We start from the raw sequence: 23,261 nt of genomic DNA, 5'->3' as shown, positions 1-23,261 counted from the left end.
CCAAGTATATTATCGTTTAAAAGGTAATTTGTAAAAAACCTATTTCTTAAAGTATTCTCGTATTTCTTGGCTGACACCGACTCCAAATATAGCAATAATTATAACTACATTATATAATCGTAAATCGACTTTTAAGTAGTCTAATATTTTTCATTTCATTTAACTTAGGAAGACTCTAAAAAATATGTTGAATACGCAATTATTTTTATTACTTTTTCGTGCATATTCATTTGTTTTAAAATAGTGTTTTGTTTGAAGTCGGTTTTTCTTTTTGTTAAAATTTTATTTATTTTTTGATTTTAAGTGAAGCTGATGTAGACTAACTATTTTTTCTTAATATGGATGGATTAAGCGTGCCGTCCATTGGACGGGACTTCCGGGAGGCGGCTCGCCTTTCCGAAGTCGGAACGTCTCTCACCGTGGACCGCATGGGAATGCTGGGCTTAAGGGTCTCCATATCCAAAACAGAGGCCCTCCTCTTTCACGGTCCACGGAAAGGACCCCCACGAGGGGCGAGTATCACCGTCCAGGGGACGGTGATCAAAGTGCAGGCCCAGATGAAGTATCTAGGCCTGATCCTGGACGGACGATGGAGCTTCGGGCAGCATTTTGTTCATCTCGACCCGAGGCTTATCAACGCCGCCGCCGCTCTTGGTCGCCTCCTTCCGAATGTGGGGGGGCCGGGGTCGCTATGCCGGCGTCTTTATTCCGGCGTAGTGAGGTCGATGGCGCTGTACGGCGCCCCAATCTGGATAGACGCCCTCACCGCTAAAAATCGAGCCCTGCTGCGAAAGCCGCAGAGGGTCATAGTGGTGAGAGGCATCAGAGGGTACCGTACGGTGTCGTGGACTGCGGCGACACTTCTCGCGGGCGATCCGCCCTGGGAGCTCCAGGCGGAGGTGCTCGCGGAAGTGTACCGGTTCCGGGTCGAGGCGAGGGACCGCGTAGACCGTCCAGGGTCAGCGGAGGTCGGGCGGATCAGGGCTCTAGCCCAGCAAGCCCTGATCGCCCGATGGCAGGAGGATCTGGGGTCTCCCACGGCGGGCCTAGCGACAGTGGAGGCGATCCGTCCCCACTTGAGTCGCTGGGTCGAGAGGAAGCATGGCACACTGTCGTACAGAATGACGCAGGTACTTACCGGACACGGGTGCTTCGGTAAGTACCTGCACGGGATAGCGCGGCGGGAGGAGTCACCCTCCTGCCACGAGTGTGGTGCGCCAGTGGACACGGCGTACCACACTCTGTACGAGTGTGCTGCGTGGGGGCCCCAAAGGCACACCCTTACGGCGAGTATGGGCGGAGACCTCTCGCTCCCGAGCGTTATCAACGCCATGCTCGGTAGCGAAATGTGCTGGTCGGAGATGCGCTCCTTCTGCGAAAGTGTCATGTCGCAGAAGGAAGCAGCGGAGCGGGAGCGGGAAAAGAATGCCGCCGCTGACTTGCTCCGCAGAAGACGACCAGGGAGAAGGAAAAGGCGCTACGCGCACCTTCTCCCTCCGCCTCAATAGGCGCCGTAGGGACCAGGGGGGGTCCCAGTACCCTGGGAATCCCCCCTAGCTGTTGGAGGCCCGTATAGACGGGCCGACCGTCAGGGCGTTACGGTAGCATGCGTAAGCGATCCCGTGGCGTCCGCCGAAAGACGGAGAGGGTACCGCTGGTTTTTTAGTGGGTAAACCCGGTCTGCTTGTTCGCACTCGGCTTTCAGGGCTCCGGGGAGTCCCACACACCCCCCCACTTTCCATCACGTGGGGGAAGCGCGCAATGCGTTTTTCAAGCGAGAAAAAAAAAACAAAAAGTGTGCCGTTTATATGAATCAGAAACTACTTCGGGGACAATTTCATAAGAAACTTTTGAATATAGACTTCCGAAAATGCGGCTTTAATACGTCATGCGGCATAAACTACAAGGTACCACCCTCAAAAGAGCTGTAATCGACCTCAGTAAAAAAACTTTACAAAAGAGCTAATAAAATCAAAATCAAATCAAAATCAAAATAAACTTTATTCAAGTAGGCTTTTATAAGCACTTTTGAATCGTCATTTTACAATTAAGTGAAGCTACCACCGGTTCGGAAAGTAGATTCTACCGAGAAGAACCGGCAAGAAACTCAGTAGTTACTCTTTTTTAACATTTAAAAAATACAACGTCATGTTAATTAAATACAATTATTTCAATTAATGTATCCTGCTTGGAAGTCAACAGGTATTAACTCCACGCTTTTTTATCATCTACAAAATCTTGTATTGAATAGTATGCTTTTTCTACCAATGTATTTTTAACAAACGATTTGAATTTACTAAACGGCAAAGTTAAAAATTTCTGCGGAATTTTATTATAGAAACGGATACCTTGCCCCAAGAAGGATCCATTGACTTTGCGGAGTCGGAAACTTGGCGTTATAAGTTTATCCTTACTTCTAGTGCATATACAATGATTATCACTGATTTTATCAAAGTGATCAATGTTACTGTGAATATACATGATATTGTTGTAAATATATTGCGACGCAACAGTAAGTATTCCTACTCTGTTAAAAACATCCCGAAGAGAGTCTCTAGCTCCAAGATTATAAATAAACCGAATTGCTCTCTTTTGTAAAATAAAGACAGATTCAATATCTGCAGCGTTACCCCAAAGTAATATGCCATATGACATAATACTGTGAAAATAACCAAAATAAACTAAACGAGCGGTATCAATATCAGTTAGTTGTCTAACTTTTCTAACCGCGTATGTTGCGGAGCTGAGTCTTCCTGTTAGGGATGATAAATGAGAGGTCCACTGAAGTCTGGAATCTAATTCTATTCCTAAAAACACCGTAGTATCAGCTACTTCAAGACGGTCACCATTTAAAGATATATTATAATTTTGCTTGCTAACATTAGGTAGGGTAAAAACTACACATTTTGTTTTTTGAGCATTCAAAACTAAATTATTTACTGTAAACCAATTGTGTATCTGTGATAATGCACCGTTCACATCGTCATAGTCATTTTTTTTCCTGTCAACCTTAAAAATCAGCGAAGTATCGTCAGCAAACAACACTATATCACAAATACCCTTAACATAGAAAGGAAGATCATTTATATATACTAGGAATAGAAAGGGACCCAAAATTGAACCTTGTGGAACTCCCATTTTTAACGTAGATCCAGAAGACTTTATTCCATTAATGAAAACTTGCTGGATTCTTTGACTTAAATATGAAGCGATGAGATCAAGAGCTTTACCTTTAACACCGTAATATTTGAGCTTATAAAGAAGCGTTTCGTGTTCTACACAATCGAATGCTTTAGATAAATCACAGAATACTCCAATAGCGTTCTGTGATTTCTCCCAAGCATCGTAAATATGTTTGAGAAGCGCAATTCCCGCATCAGTTGTCGAGCGACCTCTTCTAAAACCGAATTGCTCACCATGAAAAATAGCATTTGTACCGAAATGGACGAGAAGTTGATTTAAAATAATTTTTTCGAAAATTTTACTTAAAGATGGGAGTATTGAAATAGGCCTGTAATTACCGGGATCGCTTCTGTTTCCAGTTTTAAAAAGTGGTAAAACTTTACTACATTTTAACAAGTTAGGAAATGAACCCGTGTCCAAACTCTTGTTAAAAATTACTGCTATATACGGAGCAATATCGTATATGATGTTATTAAAAAATTTTACCGAAATGCCCCATATGTCGTTAGTTTTTTTAATATTTATAGTTTTAAATACTTTTATGACATCTATTGCAGAAACCGTTTCAAATGAAAAATCAATAACGCATTTAGAAACACTATTATTTAATAACCTAGCTGCATTTGATGTAGATGATTTTAAATGAAATGTTATTTTATGGGGTACTTTATCAAAAAATGATTCAAATAAATTAGCAACCTCTAATTCAGAACTCGTGTATCTACTACCTGTGTTCAATTCTATTGGTATCATTTCCTTTTTGTGTTTTCCACTAACACTACTAATAACATCCCATGTGGCTTTAATTCTATTATCAGAATTCAGGATTTTTTTCTTTAAATATAAGGACTTAGCAGAAATGCATACTGTTTTAAAAATTTTTGAATATTTAATGACGTATTCTAAAAAGGCTACGCTTCGATTCCACCGCCTCATATCATATAAGTCGTATAATTTATTTCTACTTTTATAAATACCAACAGTAGCCCAGTCACTAAACTTTAATTTTGTGTTACTATAACATGATTTCATTTTAAATATATTGTTAAATTCTTTTAGTATTACTTCAAAAAATGAATTATAAAGCTCATTTGGATCCTGTGTCGTAAGATCTAGATTAGACAATTTATACGCCACAATATCTTTAAAACAATGTAATTTGTTAGCCGTTATTGGCCTGTATGTTATTTTTTTTAAATGATTTATTTCTTTGTGTTTTAATGAAAACTTCTGACCACAATGGTCAGAAGTTAAATTATTTATAATTGATACTTCATATATTTCACAGTCACAGAACACATTATCAATACACGTAGAAGTGCCGTCGGTTATTCGCGTCGGTTCATTAACTCTATGAGTTAAATTAAATGACATAAACAAGGCAACCAACCGAACACTTAACGTAGTTTCTTTAAGTAAGTCGACGTTAAAGTCCCCACATACAATTATATATTTATTAGTTTTACATAGCTTTTTAAGAATGTCCTCCATAGTGGTTTCAAACAAATAATAATCTCCCGATGGGGGCCGGTACACGCAGACTATAATGTACTGTGGAAATTCCACGCAGGATAGTTCGATAGTACGTTCGATAGAGAGGGCCACAATATCTTTTCGAGATTTACAAACGATATCATTCCGTACTAATATTAATGAGCCACCACGAATAGCACTCCCTCTTACGAACGAACTTGACAGTTTAAAGTTTGAAATATTAAATATGTCAAATTTTTTAACCCAATGTTCTGTGAAACAAAATACATGTATTTTATAATACTCCGAAAATAATTCTATTTCATGATCTTTGCCACCTATGCCCTGTATATTTTGATGTATAATATTTAAGTAAGAGGGCGCAGATGTTGTCGTTTTATTTAGTTTAAACTATTAATTTGAGTATTTTTAATTTTGTCGGTGTTAATATAAATTAAATTATTATTTTTATTATACATATGATCCTTGGTAACATTACTTGTAAAATAATTTTTGATATTGTAGGCAATTAGGTTACCAATTTGTCTTTTCGATTTCATTGGTAGGTACATAGTATCCTCTGTCCACTTAAATCTATGAATAAATTTATTAATGTCAAATAACATTAAATCATTACTGCAATGTCGAGTCAAATTATATAGACATAGGTTTAAGTCATAAATATGTAAATTCTGTGCATCTGTCAAGGTATGTGAATATGGAAATAAACTAATTATAAATTTGCATTTCTTTTGATTTTGGATTTCAATTAATAATTTAATATCCTTAATTAAACTCTTTTTGTTTAGAGACAAACTGTCACCATGCATTAATACTACTACATTATTAGAACCCAGATGCATAGAATTTATTTTATTTATTTGGTATTGATAGGTTGCCCCGGGTGAGCATGTGTTAAATACATTTTTTATTTCACTTTTAATTATTGAGCCAAAGCCCTGTCCTAACTTATCCGATACTACAATAACATCTTTATTTAATTCTAACCCCAGTTTATTATGGTTATGGATCCCTGGTGCACATTGACTCAATTTGATAGGTGATACTTTGGTATTATTACTATTAGGAGGAACCAACTCATTTTCCTGAGTATGCATACAGTTACATTTATTCGATAAGGAAAATGGCATCATATGGCATCACATCATATACACAAAATTTGATTAAAGATAGTAAGAAATTCTGCCCCAAATCGCACCCTAACTGTAAGCCGTTTAGGAGTTCCGTCAATACATAGTATAAAACAAAGTCGCTTTCTCTGTCCCTATATCTTTAAAACTACGCAACGGATTTTGATGCGGTTTTTTTTAATAGATAGTGTAATTCAAGGGGAAGGTTTGTGTATATAATAAATAAACAATATGGTAAAGAAACACTGACAATTTTAGAAGTTTGCAATGTGATGTCGTAAATAAACAAATTCTTTAGTATATTTAGTATCAGTATTGCACCCGTGAGAAGTCGGGGCGGGTCGCTAGTTGATTATAATATTCGATTATGACAATTACATGAACATAACCACGTTCCGGAAGTTCCAACTAACCCATAAATAAAAGATTCGACCGAGTATTGCTAACGTGCTCCTCAGAATTGTTCCGTTCCCTCCCGTTCCCTTAATTTGTCATGGATCCTACGCTCAGAACCTTACCAAACTTTCACCAAACTACCCTTAAAGTATATCCTTTATAATAAAAAAAGAATCATCAAAATTGTGCCAACCAATTTTGAGTTATTCACCTATTTATCGCGCACATACATAATGCAAATTTAAGACTTATGTCGTTTTCATACGGATACCATCATCGGAAAAAAATAAAATTAAAATGGGACCCCACGGGAAGCACTACCTTTCGAGCAAAAAAAAATTATGAAAATCGGTCCACCCAGTGAAAAGTTATGAGGTAACAAACATAAAAAAAATAAATACAGACGAATTGATAACCTCCTCCTTTTTGAAGTCGGTTGAAAATAAAGTATTTTTGAAAGGTCAATACTTCAACTCCACGTCCGTTTTGGAAAGCAGCAAGAAACCGTTATTATTTTGATTTGTTTCCGTTGATATTAAGATGATTATAATATTTACATAATTTGATGATTAAAATGATTTAAATTTGTGGTGTAGTAATTATACTTTTAAATATTTATATGATATTATCTACCAGCTAACTGTTCTGGCTTCACACGGTTACAAAAAGGGTATATTATATTATCTAGCATTGTGAGGGTAAGTATATACAATTTTAGATTAAAAACCAGAAGAAACGTGTAAGTTGATATACTCTGCTTATCTTTAACATACACGTATTAGACATAAAGTCTTTCCCTTGAATCATTTTATTTATTTTCAAAAACCACATTAATATCTGTTACATAATTTGAAATATATAAGCCTACAATAACGTCATTGATACGACTACTACGTCATTGATTTCATATACTTTTAAAGTAAACTTGGTTAGGCTATGAAAGAAAACATCGTTAGGTAAGCTACACGTCGGATTAAAATGTGCCTAACGTATTTTTAATCCGAGTACTATCGGCAGTGCGGTGGGGTAATACCCAAATCTCTTAAAAAACAGGCAAGGGATGTTTATCTTTTAATGTTATGCGTTATAATCAATTGTCTGCCTAGTCTAGTAAGACTTGTTCCTCGTTTAGAATGTTTTATAAACCCATCATTTTATATAATATCACTAATAGTCGCCCGTGGCTTCGCTGGAATTTTAAGTTGTCGGTTGTCATATGTTAGGCAAAAAAAGTATACCTATGACTCTTAGAGTTCAAGTTTGCTTCATATCAAGTTTTATCAAATTTGGTTCAGCGGTTTGATCGTGAAAAAGCGACAGACATGCAGAGTTACTTTCACATGTGTAATATTAATATAGATTCCACTTAAAGTTTGAATTGTATTAAGAAAACCTTACTCTTATTATTCCAATATTATCTACAAAAAGGATTTTACTATTGAAATACGATTTTCGTTTTATAAATGAATTCAGTTGCTTTATTTTTCTCAAACGCAAACGATGGACTCAAACGCCACACGCACATCGAATTTAGATCAACTCTGTCCCCGTTTTCCTCTTGATGGAATTTTGATGTCGTCCTAGTAGCCAGTGCTTGTTCTGAGTACATTTTGTAGTATCGAAAACGGCAATGCGCAAATCTTTGTACAGTATTTACTTCCCTTTTAATTTTGCTATTCGATATCAAATTAATAAAGATGTTTTAGTAAAAACTCTTTACAATATAGTTTTATTTTATGTTATGGATACATTTATGTCATGTTCCTTAAAAGATCATTTTAAGAAATAATAAGTTGATGTGTTGAGAAGAATGTCTGTCTTAAGCGCGATACGACGGACTTAAATAGATAATGTATAATTATTCTCTACAATCAGAGCCAGATTCAGATACATGTACAGATTACATTTAGTTATATAATATCTTTACCGTCGTCGACTATAATATAATATTATCCATTAAAAATTATGTATAAAGTTTTTCAATTTAATAGAGAGAAATCTATTAATACCAAGGAGTATATAAATTCTGGAAATTTTGGTTGTTTCAAAGAATTACATAATTACAACGTTGAAAACAATTTTGTCATTTCATACAGAATGTCACTGTGATTTGAAAACACTTACCGATTTTAGCAATTAAAATAATTGTATTATCTATCTGTACAGTCAGGAACACTAAAGGGGTTAAGAAAGATATTTCAAATGTCGAGATAACTGTTCCGCGAAGTTTGCAGTTCACTAACAAGCTCTGAACAAACTAGAGCATTACGAATGAACATTTCGATTGGTAACTATTTGTACCTACTTGTTTTATTAAAAGTGTTTAAATAATTGTTCATTAAATATAAGTGGGAGCTTCATGTGATTATGATCTCGAGTCAAAACTTTCTTAGTAATTAGTTATGACGTATGATATTATCATAAAGTGATTTACTTGGTTTTAATCACAGCCTATTAGATTAGATGCTAAATACACACAAAAGATACCATTAATAATAGCAATAATAACGTTTGCAATTCTTCCGTCATTTAAGTTCATTACTATTTTCAGTCACTAGATACGATACACGTGTATTCGCTTTATTTTTCTTTTCCAAATTTATAATGGAAGCTTTAAAAATACTCTAACTGGCAACACCATAAAACATTTAATATTGATAATGATATAACAATAATGGAATAAAGAAGTTACTAATGGCAACATTTTGACAGTACCCGTTAAGGATAATATTAAAATTAGTCATATATAGCACATTGGTTCAGCCGATTGAAGCTGTGCAAGTAGTCAAAAGTTCTATTCCGACTCCAAGGAGTTATTGTTGCACACAGTTACTCAAAAAATCGCAAAGGCGTATATTAGTAGTACTTTTTTTATAAATAAAAAAATATGTATACTATATGTATATTTTGTTTTCAGAGCGTATCGTGTACTTTGTATACAGAAATAATAATACGTGATGTACAGATTCTTTACCGATAGCAATTTTGCCGACGAGTTTTTATATAAATAACTTTTAATACAAGTATGTATAATTATTAAATTATACATCCTTTTATTACAACTGCGTTCCACATTAATTTATTCCGAATGCTTTTAACAGCAATCATTTTCAGTACGTAATAAGCATAAAATAAATATGAAATGAATTTAATCCTTAAATTCATCATACATTCAAAAAATTAACTTGAAAAGCGTCGGTCGAGTATGATACTTGCGCTTGAAAAGTGAGGATTGATTATTGAAAGTTTTAAGTGAAAAAAAAAAAACGAGATATAAGCGTGCTATTGGATTCAATGCGGTTCATTCGAAGCCTCTCTAGCACCTAATTACTAAATAGCTTAATGGTAGAACGACCTCATTAGCGCTGAGTGGATAGTGCTTAGAAAGACATTCTGTTATTGACACTAGGTGTAGTATTTATATACAAATGCTGAGCGTAAAATATAAATTTTAATTAATATATTTTATACGAAGTAGGTCGAAACGTTATAAATAAAGTCTGTGTAGTTTTTATTCGTAATATTAAATGTTTTTATTTCTATATTTATACATTTTAGTTTATATATTTTTGTGGTTTATTATTTCTATTTATGAGTTAAGACTAATGTGTTTTTAATATTCAAGTTATAATTATTATATTTTAATAATTTTCATTAAAGCTTTTGTGCTAAACACAAAAAAATAAATAAAAACAAAAACACCTTTTCATTTATTAGTTTTGTGCACATCAAATCAAATTAGTAATAGTTAATTAGTAAAGTATACCTTTAAACACCCTGACTGGCTGACAGCATAGAAGGTGAAGCTAAGCCTAAGAAGATCTAGCAAGATAAAATGGAGAATGAATATTTGTACCGAAATTCGTTGTGTTTGATGGAAAAAATATGAAAATAGTTATTATGCGAATAATTTACTAATTAAGAAAAATTGTGAAAGTATTTTTGAAAATTCATCACCCAATCGTGTAAAATGAGAATTAAAGTTTGTATTTGGTTTTAATTTAGAAGTATGAAAATAGAACGCTGAGACAGCGTTTCTTTTATTATATAACCTAAGAGGGTGACATAGGGAATAAATTTTGTACGGAAGTTTATTTCGTAATTTAGATATCGATGCTTAGCTTTTCAAACCTGAGCTATTACCACTAAATTTTCTTTTGCTTAATTTATGTTTATGTATGATCAGTGGTGAAGCAAAATATCATGAGTAAATTGAACCAAATCGGATTAAAAATACTTTATTCGAGTAGGCTTTAACAAGCACTTTGTTTGTTATTATATGGTTCGGAATCTACCGAGAAGAACCGGCAAAAACTCAGTATGTAGCCTCTTTTTAACCGACTTCCAAAAGGAGGAGGTTATCAATTCGTCTGTATTTTTTTTTTTTTTTTTATGTTTGTTACCTCATAACTTTTCACTGGGAGGACCGATTTTGATAATTTTTTTTTGTTTGAAAGGTAGGGTGCTTCCCGTGGGGTCCCATTTTTTTTTAATTTTTTTCCGATGATGGTATCCGTATGAAAACGACATAAGTCTTAAATTTGCATTATGTATATGCGCGACAAATCGGTGAATAACTGAAAATCACGTTAACCAATTTTGATAATTCTTTTTTTATTATAAAAATATACTTCAAGGGTAATTTGGTAAGGTTCTGAGCACAGGATCCATGACAAAGTAACGGAATGGAAGGGAACGGAACAATTCAGAGGAGCACGTTAGCGATACTCAGTCGAATCTTTTATTTATAGGTTATTTGGATATTTGAGTCACCTTCCGTAATGTGGTTATGTTTAGGTAATTATCATAGTCGAATATTATAATCAACTAGCTACCCACCCCGGCTTCGCACGGGTGCAATACTGATACTAAATATACTACAGAATTTGTGTATTTACGACATCACATCGCAAACTTCTAAAATTATCAGTGTTTAACGAACCTTCCCCTTGAACCACACTATCTTTTGAAAAAAAACCGCATCAAAATCCGTTGCGTAGATTTAAAGATATAGAGACAGAAAGCGACTTTGTTTTATACTATGTAGTGATGGAACTCCTATACGGCTCGCAGTTGGGGTGCGATATGGGGCAGAATTTCTTACTATCTTTAATCAAATTTTGTGTATGTGATGTGATGTCATATGATGTACGAAATATAGTTGGTCTTTTTCAAAGTTTTTTTGCTGAGTTCGATTACAGCTCTTTCGAGGGATCCTTGTAGTTTACGCCGCGTGACGTATTAAATCCGCATTTTCGAAAGTCTATTTTTGCTTTATTCGCAAGTTTCCTTTGAAATTGTCCTCGAAGTAGTTTCTGGCTCATATAAACGGAACGCTTAATCTATCAATATTAAAAAAAAATAGTTAGTCAACATCAGCTTCACTTAAAATCAAAAAATAAATAAAAATTTTAACAAAAAGAAAAACCGACTTCAAACAAAACACTTTTTTAAAACAAATTAATATGCACGAAAAAGTAATAAAAATAATTGCGTATTCAACATATTTTTTAAAGTCTTCCTAAGTTAAATGAAATGAAAAATATTAGACTACTTAAAAGTCGATTAACGATTATATCATGTAGTTATAATTATTGTTATATTTGGAGTCGGTGTCAGCCAATAATACCCTACAGTATATCTATCAAAAAACAATACGAGAATACTTTAACAAATATGTTTTTTACAAATTACCTTTTACACAATAATATACTGGATCAATCAAGGGGCTCGTATCGCTTCTTTCTTTTGATTGTTGGGGCAAGGGCACCGTGGCTGACACCGGCTCCAAATATACCAATAACTATAATTACATGATATCATCGTTAATCGACTTTTAAGTAGTCTAATATTTTTCATTTCATTTAACTTAGGAAGACTTTAAAAAATATGTTGAATACGCAATTATTTTTATTACTTTTTCGTGCATATTAATTTGTTTTAAAATAGTGTTTTGTTTGTAGTCGGTTTTTCTTTTGGTTAAAATTTTTATTTATTCAATATTTAAGATATAATATTATATTAGATAAATACAATTAAATTTATGTACTTAATCAACGACTAATAACTCCATACTTTAGTTGCAGTTAAATCTCGATGTTATTTATACTTTTAAAGACTCTGAAAGTAGCCCATATATGTATATTATTAATTTGAAGTACTTAAAAGGCGATGGTGTTTTTCAACTAATAAATATAAAAAATGTCTTGTTTTGTACTTACTTATGATTAATTTATAAATGGAAACTGTTTTGGTTTAAGAATTGTTTTATATTTTTTTTATTTTATTGTAATTATTTCACTGTTTGTTTCCTGTACACTAAATAAATAAATAATAAAAATAAATAAAGCTTTTTATCATATATACAACCTAGTGTTAAGAAATATACTTTATTTATTAATATTTTTTTCAGCCTATATCATTTTATTAATTGGCAAATTTGAAGTGTAAACCTGCATGTGTTTAACGAAAATTGCAGAAGCGTGATAGAATATACTCTAAAAACTTCTCCTTAAGAGAGGGAACCTTACTATAGAACCGATGAATTAAATGTATCCATTCAACTTCTTACTATCAAAATCCCGACACCAGTTCGGAAAGAAACAACTCAAACCTGAGAAGAACCGGAGAAATAAATTCAGCTGTTATATTTGTGTGAAAAATTCGTGATAATAATGATAAATTATTTATTTTTGAATTAACCTCTAGGCGATCGTTTCACTCCTACACTAGTTTATCTATGTGATTATTCATTTTATATTAACTTTTACTTCACGATCATTCTTTAACTTTTTTTTGTGAACCCTACAACAGGAAAGTTTTCAACGTTTTTTCTGGGATCCTGTTTTAAAAGCGTATACATTTCCCCACAAACGAATTACTATCCCTGTGTAGACTACACAGGGTAGTCAAAGGAGTAACAATTTTATGTTTTTTCCTTGTATTAATAGCGTGCACACCACAACTTTCAGAAAACGTCACATGTAACCCTACTACCGGTAAGAATACAAGCGTATGTGCCATGCCAATAGCATTGTCGTGTATACAGCAATACATTATGGAAGTGATATCTTACAAACACTTTTGGATCTTTCATTTTACAATATTAAATTAAATTTTAAACCATCGGGTCGGAGCGTAAATTCTACCGAGAACAACCAGGAAGAAAATCAAGACACTGTTTTGACAATGACATGAAATTTAAAAACAATTTTATTATTATTTATCCTCCGAAAATCAACGAATTGAACTCTTAATTTATTTTGCTTTATGAAATTTTCTTTTATCGAATAATACAGATTAATTATATTATATTTAATTATGATATGTATATTGATTACTATAAGTTGAAAGTATATCTGGTATTTTTAAGCGACTTCAAAAAAGGAGTATTCTCAATTCGACCCGTATATTACTTTTTTTTTTATGTTTGTTCGCCGATTACTTCGCTATTTATAAACCGATGTTGATGATTTTTTTTTAGTTAGAAAGAAGATACCCTTGGAATGGTACCATGATGAGGATATCAGAGTCTGATGATGTGATCTTGGAGAAATCGAGGGAAACCCTCAAATTTTATAGGCACATGTACCGTGTTTTACATATTTTCTGAAGTTAAATTGGCATTTCCTTCTGGCAATCATAATGTTATACAGCTGAGCTGATGATAAAAGGTGTAAGTTCTCAATTACAAGGAGTTTGTCGGACGATTTTGAGTGAAAAACAAAATGTAGAAATATTTACATACGATCGACCGATTTCAATAATACGTGTTTAAATCAAATTATTTTATTACTTTTCAACCGACTTCAAAAAGGAGGAGGTTATCAATTCGTCTGTATTTTTTTTTTTTTTATGTTTGTTACCTCATAACTTTTCACTGGGTGGACCGATTTTGATATTTTTTTTTCGTTCGAAAGGCAGTGCTTCCCGTGGGGACCCATTTTTTTTTTATTTTTTTCCGATGATGGTATCCGTATGAAAACGACATAAGTCTTTAATTTGCATTATGTATTTGCGCGACAAATAGGTGAATAACTGAAAATCACGTTAACCAATTTTGATGATTCTTTTTTTATTATAAAATACATACTTCAAGGATAGTTTGGTGAAAGTTTGGTTAGGTTCTGAGCATAGGATCCATGACAAAGTAACGGAACGGAAGAGAACGGAACAATTGTGAGGAGCCCGTTAGCGATACTCGGTCGAATCTTTTATTTATAGGTTAATTGGATATTTGAGTCACCTTCCGTAATGTGGTTATGTTTATGTAATTATCATAGTCGAATATTATAATCAACTAGCTACCCACCCCGGCTTCGCACGGGTGCAATACTGATACTAAATATACTACAGAATTTGTTTATTTACGATATCACATTGCAAACTTTTAAAATTATCAGTGTTTCTTTACTATATTGTTCATGTATTATATACACAAACCTTCCCCTTGAATCACACTATCTATTAAAGAAAACCGCATCAAAATCCGTTGCGTAGATTTAAACATATAGGGACAGAGAAAGCGACTTTGTTTTATACTATGTAGTGATGGAACTCTTAAACGACTTACAGTTAGGGTGCGATATGGGGCAGTATCACTTACTGTCTTTAATCAAATTTTGTGTATATGATGTGATGCCATATGATTTACGACATATATTAGCTCTTTTGCAAAAAAATTTTACTGAGGTCGATTACAGCTCTTTCGAAGGTACCTTGTAGTTTATGCCGCATGACGTATTAAAGCCGCATTTTCGAAAGTCTATTTTTGCTCTATTCGAAAGTTTCTTTTGAAATTGTCCCCGAAATAGTTTCTGATTCATATAAACGGCACGCTTAATCTATCAATATTAAGAAAAATTACTTAGTCTCCATCAGCTTCACTTAAAATCAAAAAATAAATAAAATTTTAACAAAAAGAAAAACCGACTTCAAACAAAACACTATTTTAAAACAAATAAAAATGCACTAAAAAGTATTAAAAATAATTGCATATTTAACATATTTTTTAGAGTCCTCCTAGGTAAAATGAAATGAAAAATATTAGACTACTTAGAAGTCGATTTACGATTATATAATATAGTTATAATTATTGCTATATTTGGAGTCGGTGACTGTGTGTGTGTTATCGTCCACAAGTGTGCAAATAGCACAAACACAGGAGCACTTTTTACTCTCTCTTATAATCCAATGAAACGGCAAATTCGAAACGAATTCAGGCGTAGAAGTAACGGATTTTACGGGCACGGAAGTGTAGACACTTCGAACTTCAGGCTCCAAGCTGTTACTGAGAATTTTAAGAGGCGTAATTCGAAAACCGATTCGCATGTATGCTAAATTATAAAATCGATTTGATCATTCCTTACTCTTAAATCGAAAAATACCAGATATGGCAACAACAACATAAGCTTAGTTGTATTTGATGCCTATTAATCATTTGCAACTGTTTTATTCTTGTTTTCTTGTTGACTTCAAAAATTTGTCATTAGAGATTTTCTTTAGGTTATGCAATTTTGTCTGGGTAGATACTACCTACTCATAACATATTCTTTTGTGAAGGGAAGAAGGGTGAGTAAGCCAGTGTAACTATAGTCCCTAGAGACATGACGTCTTAGTTCCTTAGGTTGATGGCACGTTGCCCATCTAAGCAATGGTTAATATTTCTTGCATTGTGGTGGCGACTACCATTATTACTATTATTACCATTAGGTGTCACATTTGTCAGTACACCTATCTATAACACACAACAATGGCTCGATAAAGAAGTAAAATATTATTATACATATATACGTAACAATATTTCGAAAAGATTTAATCGAAGATTTCCGTATGTAATGCTTATTATTGAGCAATAAAGTATATAAGCATCCTATCCGATCCTAATATATTATCTATGTCAATATATTAGAGCGAGGAATTTGTTTGCTTAAAAGCGCTCTTCTCAAGATCTACCAGTCCTATATGAAAATGTTTTAAATATATTCTTAGATAGTCCTTTTATTGGAAAAGGTTATAGCATAGTGGGATGGGGAAAACTAAAATCAAACAGAAGGCAAAAACATAATTAAATATCTCGAGTGTAAGAATAGGTCAATAGGTCTTTGTCATATTAAGACAGTAAATGACAGTTGTCAAAAAATGGCAATGCCCATCAGCAATGCTGTTTGTGACATCGGAGCACAGACATTTTTAACTTTGCTGTTTCGTTAATTCAAATCGTTTATAAAAATACATTGGTGAAAAAAGGCGTATTATTCGATACAAGATTTTGTAAATGATAAAAAAGCGTGAAATTAATACCCGTTGACTTCCACGCAGGATATATTAATTTAAGTAGTGGTATTAACTAACATGACTTTGTATTTTTTAAATGTTGAAAAAGAGTAACTACTGAGTTTCTTACCGGTTCTTCTCGGTAGAATCTACTTTCCGAACCGGTGGTAGCTTCATTTAATTATTAATTTACGATTCAAAAGTGCTTGTAAAAGCTTACTTGAATAAAGTTTATTTTGACTTTGGAACATGTGGACGCTTAAACTCAAACTCCATCCAATTCCATCGAGATTAATTATTAATATTATAAATATGAAATACTGTTTATTCACTATACGACAATGAAGCTATCGATTAGTTGTATTATTTCATAAATATGTATGACTAAGATATCGTTATCTTTGTCAATTGTCGGGGTCACTGAACTCAACAAGCCTGTCAATTCTCTATAGTATAAATTAAAAAAAATAATGTTTTATGTTTTGTCAGTGTAAGGACACATACATTCATACGTTTGTAATGAGAAGTCGGCGAGTTATTCTGCATATGCCCAAGAAGGTTCCTATAAAAGCAAAAGAGGTTTAATGGGTTTGTCCTTCGATATAAATGTTTTACGGTACCCTTATTCTTCTCGCGCGGAGCCGGAAAGGGTTGCTCGTATTTAAAATAATTTAGCGTTAAATATTAATTCAAGTTTTCATAAAATGAACGAACCGATAACGAAGGTATTTGAAAATCATATTGTATTGTAACTTTGTTTGAAATCGCGAGTTGAATTTAATTCAAGGCTGTGATTTGAATTCTTTAACGACGCTATTCAAATTCTGGTGATCTAAATTATAAATTAAGCAGGATAATATACATTTTTTGAATCCAAAATTCAACCAGTTTTATGAAATTCAATGTAAAATCTTAAGACATAGTTTTGGAAATTGTTAAATTATAAATAAATGTTTGTCCACTGGTACCATCTGGTTATAAGAGCCTAAACACATACGAATTAACACAATTGATTGCGTAAAATAAGAAAGAGCTTATTAAACCGAATTATTTGTATATATATTGTATTTTAGGACGGAAGCTAGGAGGAGGCTCACCTAATGGAAAGTGTCTACTACCGCCCATGGTCATCGGCAACACGGCTTGCAGGTGCGTTAACGGCTTTTGAGGAAGGTTTACGATCTTTTCTGGAAGGTTCCCAATTCATAACGGTTCGGAAAAACTAGCGTAAGCTGGATCCACACAGTGGTTCTACAAGACAAAAAATGTCTTAAAAATCGCGCTGTTGTGGATTTTCGGACATCTAGGTGGTGCGTGTTAAACTGGTATGTAGGCGTAACCTTCAAACATTAACTGCACGATAGTGTGCCATTTTTACTTATCTAAATGTATTATTTGACTTATGTCTCCTTAAAATCTATTTTCTTCTAAAACTAGAACAATTTATCTATTTTACGTTTCATTGTATAAGAAGATCTTACGTTTTTGTATTTATATTAAGCAGACAAATTATTTCAAGGTTTTACTTACAAATAAAATATTATATAATGGTGCATTTTATTTTACAGTGCTTGTATCGCAGACCAAGTCATATGCAATGTCTTCGTATAAAATAAAATTAAAGGTGTCTATTCAGGTAACAGGAATGTTTTGGTCTGCCGCTGTGCTAGCCTCGCCAGAGATCACGTAACATTTTCATAGCACTGGAAATTTTCATATATTACTGAATTCATTGTTGGAACAGCGAAAAGCAGATGGTATATTTAGTATTTTATTTGTCTTACTTAAATTATCTTTTAAAAATACAAACATAATAGTTTATTTTTAGAATTTATAATTGAAAAGTCATAAAGCAATAAATATAAAATGTTTACAGTTTACTGACTTTAAACTTTGACTATTAACATGAAAAGCGTGAAATGAATGTTCATCTCTTATAATAAGAATTACATTAACTATCTATACTATTATTTAATTATACTTATTAATAATGAAATAATACAATCGAGATGGCCCAGTGGTTAGAATGCGTGCATCTTAACCGATGATTGCGGGTTCAAACCCAGGCAAGCACCGCTGATTCATGTGCTTAATTTGTCTTTATAATTCATCTCGTGCTCAGCTGTGAAGGAAAACATCGTGACGAAACCTGCATGTGACAAATTTCATAGAAATTCTGCCACATGTGTATTTCACCAACCCGCATTGGAACAGTGTGGTGGAATATGTTCCAAACCATCTCCTTAAAGGGAGAGGAGGTCTTTAGCCAAGCAGTGGGAATTTACAGGCTGTTGTTATTGTTGTTATAATACAATCGGGAAGTGAGACTTTATTTGAAACACTTTGAAAAGAAACATTGATGTATTCCTCATTTATCCATAATTTCTTTGATATTTTGCAGAGATGTTATTTTCTGAGGTACCCTTGGGCAATTATACTCCATGCGTTGCTTGTTTGAGCAATCTAAACTTCGCTCTTTATTTATGCATTAAGCACGTGAACTACTGGTCTCATGACAATTACAAGTGAAACTTGGAACAAAATTATACAAAATCATGATCGTACTTAATACTCGATAAGATAAGTTTTCTTGGTGGCATGATATTGTGCAAAGGCATTTGGGTAAGCAGTAATAATAAATATTATTGTGTTCCGGTTTAAATGATGAGTGAGCCAGTATAACTACTGGTACAAGCTTCATCTTAGCTCCTAAAGTTGGTGAAGCATTAGCGATGTGAGGATTGGATAATATTTCTTACAATGCTAGATTCCTAGGCGGTGACCACGTACCATCAGTTAAAGATTTTCCCGTCCAACTACCTATATAATAAGAAAATAAGTATTCCTTTTTATATATTGATATAAATTTTCTTTAGTGTCGAGCATATGCTTTATATAAAATTGATCATTACCCGATATACATTTGTTCAGCGCGTGTACAATTTTATATTTTGCAATAACGCCTTTACGACACATATGATGGATTGTACTGGAAATGATAAGCTTAAAAATTATCCACGTAGTTTCATTGCAAATAAAATAACGCTTCATAACCGACACGTACGGCTATATGAAATCAATATACGAATGGATCGGTAAATTATTTTAATGACTACGATACGAACAGGGAAAATATTTAACTAGTACATACGTAACCCAGTTAACGGCATAAATTCTCAGGTATATTTTATGTTAATATTTAAAAAAACAAGGCACTCGAGATTGATTCCATGTTTTTTTTTTGAAATATAAATATAACGAAATACATTTATTAAGAACAAAATTTTATATTCAAATTTTTTTTCGCGCTCTTCGAATACGGTACAATTTGTCGATGTATTTTGACTTAAAAAATAAGAATTTCTTTGAATCACTTTCTCAAGTAAGTTTTACTAAAACAGACTTCTGAATATTTGGTTTTGTCTTCCTCATTTCCTAAAAATATGATATTTATAATCAAGAAATAATGCATTAATTGCAATGTTTATTTAACGCAGTTTTCTAAAATGACTCAAACGCTAGCCATTATTTGTGAAACTAATCCTAATAAGCATCCACGCAAGTACCAGCAAAATGTTTAAAGAAAATAATCTTTCACTTTGAATGGTACAAAAACCATTAATTTCTTATTCATTATTAGGATTATATATCGTTAGTCAGCTAAACACCGAATGCGAATACTCACAGTAATTCATGTCATATCATCTAATAAAATTTTATCTCGGTTTTACAGCGATGTTATCGTTTATTCCTTCACTATTCCGATCGCAAAACGTACTTATCTTTTGGCAACACTGTTGAAAAGTTAAAACAAAATCGCGTCCCCATAAAATCGGGCACCCGCTGAGAAATTCGAAACTTACACATTCTATGTCCGTGTTTTATCGAATTTACACATTTCAAAAATCCAATCGCCGCTCGTGAACGAAAAATGTCACTGCAAAATAGGACTTCATAATACAAGTGGAACGTGGCCGGGGCAATATGCTGACGTCGCCACTATACGGAATACTCGAAACTCGATTTTCACCGTTCCGGCAAAATAAGTAGTCTACCACGGTGGTTCAGTAAAGCGTTTTATTGTTTCAATTCTGTTACGACGCTACCCTTATTGATTGTAGTATGATGGGCCATTTAAATAATAGTTTGTAATACTGTATTATTTTTACGCATTGTACTTTTGAAACAAAGAGGATATTTTAATTTTCTTTCTTTTTATAGCTGCTATTGTATTTACTTTATTCAATAATATAATTGATTGTTATTTAATTATGATATTCTATTTAAACTATATACATACTTGTAGTATAGTGAGTAGTACATTCTTTCAGTTTGTTTCGATCAAACAATTCTATAGTGGTAATACGTCTTAGTTTAAAGAAAAAATTATCTCTTGTTCTTTTTGAAATCGGTTTATTTTTTTAAGAAGCTTCAACTTTTATTGTTAGTGCAATTATACATTATACATAGTACATTACTTTCAATAGCTCATTATTAAAGAATACTTTATTTTGCAATATTTTCTATCTTGACTCTTGATCGAATGAATCATGAATATTGCAATTTATGAATCGGAACACAGTAAAGATTTAGAAGTAAATTATAATGAATTTTATATTTACATATGTTTTATGCTCTAGGTGGAAAACGAGCAGGAAGCTCACCTAATGGAAAGTGATTACCTCCGCCCATGGTGCAACACCGGGAGGCTTACAGGTGCGTTGCTGGCCTTTATGGAAAGAGACTGGAAACCTTCAAGACAAGAGCTACGTTTCTTGAAGGCGTTACTTGCCAGCTCCAATGTTGCTGATGTCCATGTGTGGTAGTCACTTTCCTTCAGGTGAGCCTCCTGTCCGCCACCTTTACACAACGACAATTTGTAGCTTGCCCCTTTTTGTAATTAACTTTACCTTTCTCGAAATAAAAATTCTCTAAACGTTTTAGTATTTAAATAGTAGTAGGTACACTTACAAAAGAAAAAATAACAAATATATAGATGTACACATATGTGCGAACTATCGATTGCAATCTATCATGAAAAGTAATTCGTACTCGTATATAATATTGTATATTCAATTCACAACCATATATAACTTTTTCCCTTATCGTTTATCAATAATAATTTTGGGGGACTTCGATATTTGAAATATACCTACGGTATTTGAATACATCCCGACCACTGTTATTCCGCCTTTCCGTAAAATATCTATAACGGAAAAAAACGACAATTTTAGTGACTATAAATATTCGTGTGTTAAATCAAATGTTTGGAAGTTTAAAAATGGAATATGTTCTATATTTTAGTTCGATACTTAAATGTTCTATTGCTCAATATATCGCATGGGTATTTCAGAGAAAATCTATCTTTTCGAAATGCTGCCATACAAATATTAGTTTACCTAATGCCTTGTTGATGATGTTGATGAGTGGCCAGCTTATTCTTAATAAGGCAAATTCTAGAGGTGTGGGCCTAAATCGTGAGTTAGCCCAATTAAATGACCGATTCTTTGAAGGCATTGTTTATATTCCCGTGCGTTAGAAATCATGTCAGGTGCAAAGTCTTTTGCACCTGAACTTTGTCCGTCGTTATGAGACTGATGTTTCTCTTGGTACAAAACTCTATTCACTATAGTATCTTCTCAATACCTTACTGAACTAATATTTCCAAAATCAAATGATTTCTAGGACTTCTAAAAACCTTACTTATATAATATTCCAAAAAATTTAGCATTTTTAAAAATAAGGCATATTAACAATAATTAATGTAAATAACTCATGTGAATGGCATTTCCTTCTTTTTCATAATTAAATTTGTATTACTGTTTGCCCATTAGGATCATTAGCTTCATAAAAAGTTAGTTAGTCAGTTTAACTTTTTAATCAAAGATATTACATAGCAAATAAAGAAAGAAAGTTGCATATTGAATATACATACATGAGAGCATTTACATATTTACGTGTCAAGATATTGATATACGAGACAGTAAGTTCATTTTTAAATAGTATTATTGGGTTCGATCCCCCCATGAGCCAAGACGTTCTTTTATTTTAATAGTGTTGGAGATACATTCACATACTGATTTAGTTCTTGAACAGTCGCACAACAGGCTCATTAGCTCAGTTGGTTAGAGCGTCGTGCTAATAACGCGAAGGTCGTGGGTTCGATCCCCCCATGAGCCAAGACGTTCTTTTATTTTAATAGTGTTGGAGATACCTTCACATACAGATTTAGTTCTTTGAACAGTCGCACAGCAGGCTCATTAGCTCAGTTGGTTAGAGCGTCGTGCTAATAACGCGAAGGTCGTGGGTTCGATCCCCCCATGAGCCAAGACGTTCTTTTATTTTAATAGTGTTGGAGATACCTTCACATACTGATTTAGTTCTTTGAACAGTCGCACAGCAGGCTCATTAGCTCAGTTGGTTAGAGCGTCGTGCTAATAACGCGAAGGTCGTGGGTTCGATCCCCCCATGAGCCAAGACGTTCTTTTATTTTAATAGTGTTGGAGATACCTTCACATACTGATATACTTCTTTGAACAGTCGCACAACAGGCTCATTAGCTCAGTTGGTTAGAGCGTCGTGCTAATAACGCGAAGGTCGTGGGTTCGATCCCCCCATGAGCCAAGACGTTCTTTTATTTTAATAGTGTTGGAGATACCTTCACATACTGATTTAGTTCTTTGAACAGTCGCACAGCAGGCTCATTAGCTCAGTTGGTTAGAGCGTCGTGCTAATAACGCGAAGGTCGTGGGTTTGATCCCCTCATGAGCCAAGACGTTCTTT

General features: G+C 33.5%; 5 non-coding genes across 5 annotated transcripts; all 5 read left to right on the top strand.

The window, feature by feature from the left end:
- Positions 1-22,584: 22,584 nt before the first annotated feature.
- Trnai-aau lies at positions 22,585-22,658 on the top strand. Its single transcript has one exon. It is a non-coding gene; the product is annotated as a tRNA-Ile (tRNA).
- A 74-nt stretch (positions 22,659-22,732) lies between these two features.
- Positions 22,733-22,806, top strand: Trnai-aau. The gene has a single exon. It is a non-coding gene; the product is annotated as a tRNA-Ile (tRNA).
- A 74-nt stretch (positions 22,807-22,880) lies between these two features.
- Positions 22,881-22,954, top strand: Trnai-aau. The gene has a single exon. It is a non-coding gene; the product is annotated as a tRNA-Ile (tRNA).
- Positions 22,955-23,028: 74 nt separating this feature from the next.
- Trnai-aau lies at positions 23,029-23,102 on the top strand. The gene has a single exon. It is a non-coding gene; the product is annotated as a tRNA-Ile (tRNA).
- Positions 23,103-23,176: 74 nt separating this feature from the next.
- Trnai-aau lies at positions 23,177-23,250 on the top strand. The gene has a single exon. It is a non-coding gene; the product is annotated as a tRNA-Ile (tRNA).
- The last annotated feature ends 11 nt before the right edge of the window (positions 23,251-23,261 follow it).

The sequence above is a fragment of the Vanessa cardui genome, chromosome 12 (assembly GCF_905220365.1).
Source record: "Vanessa cardui chromosome 12, ilVanCard2.1, whole genome shotgun sequence".
Taxonomy (NCBI): Eukaryota; Metazoa; Arthropoda; class Insecta; order Lepidoptera; family Nymphalidae; genus Vanessa; species Vanessa cardui.
Note: the sequence above shows the minus strand (reverse complement) of the source record. Positions and strands in the feature narration are given on the sequence as shown.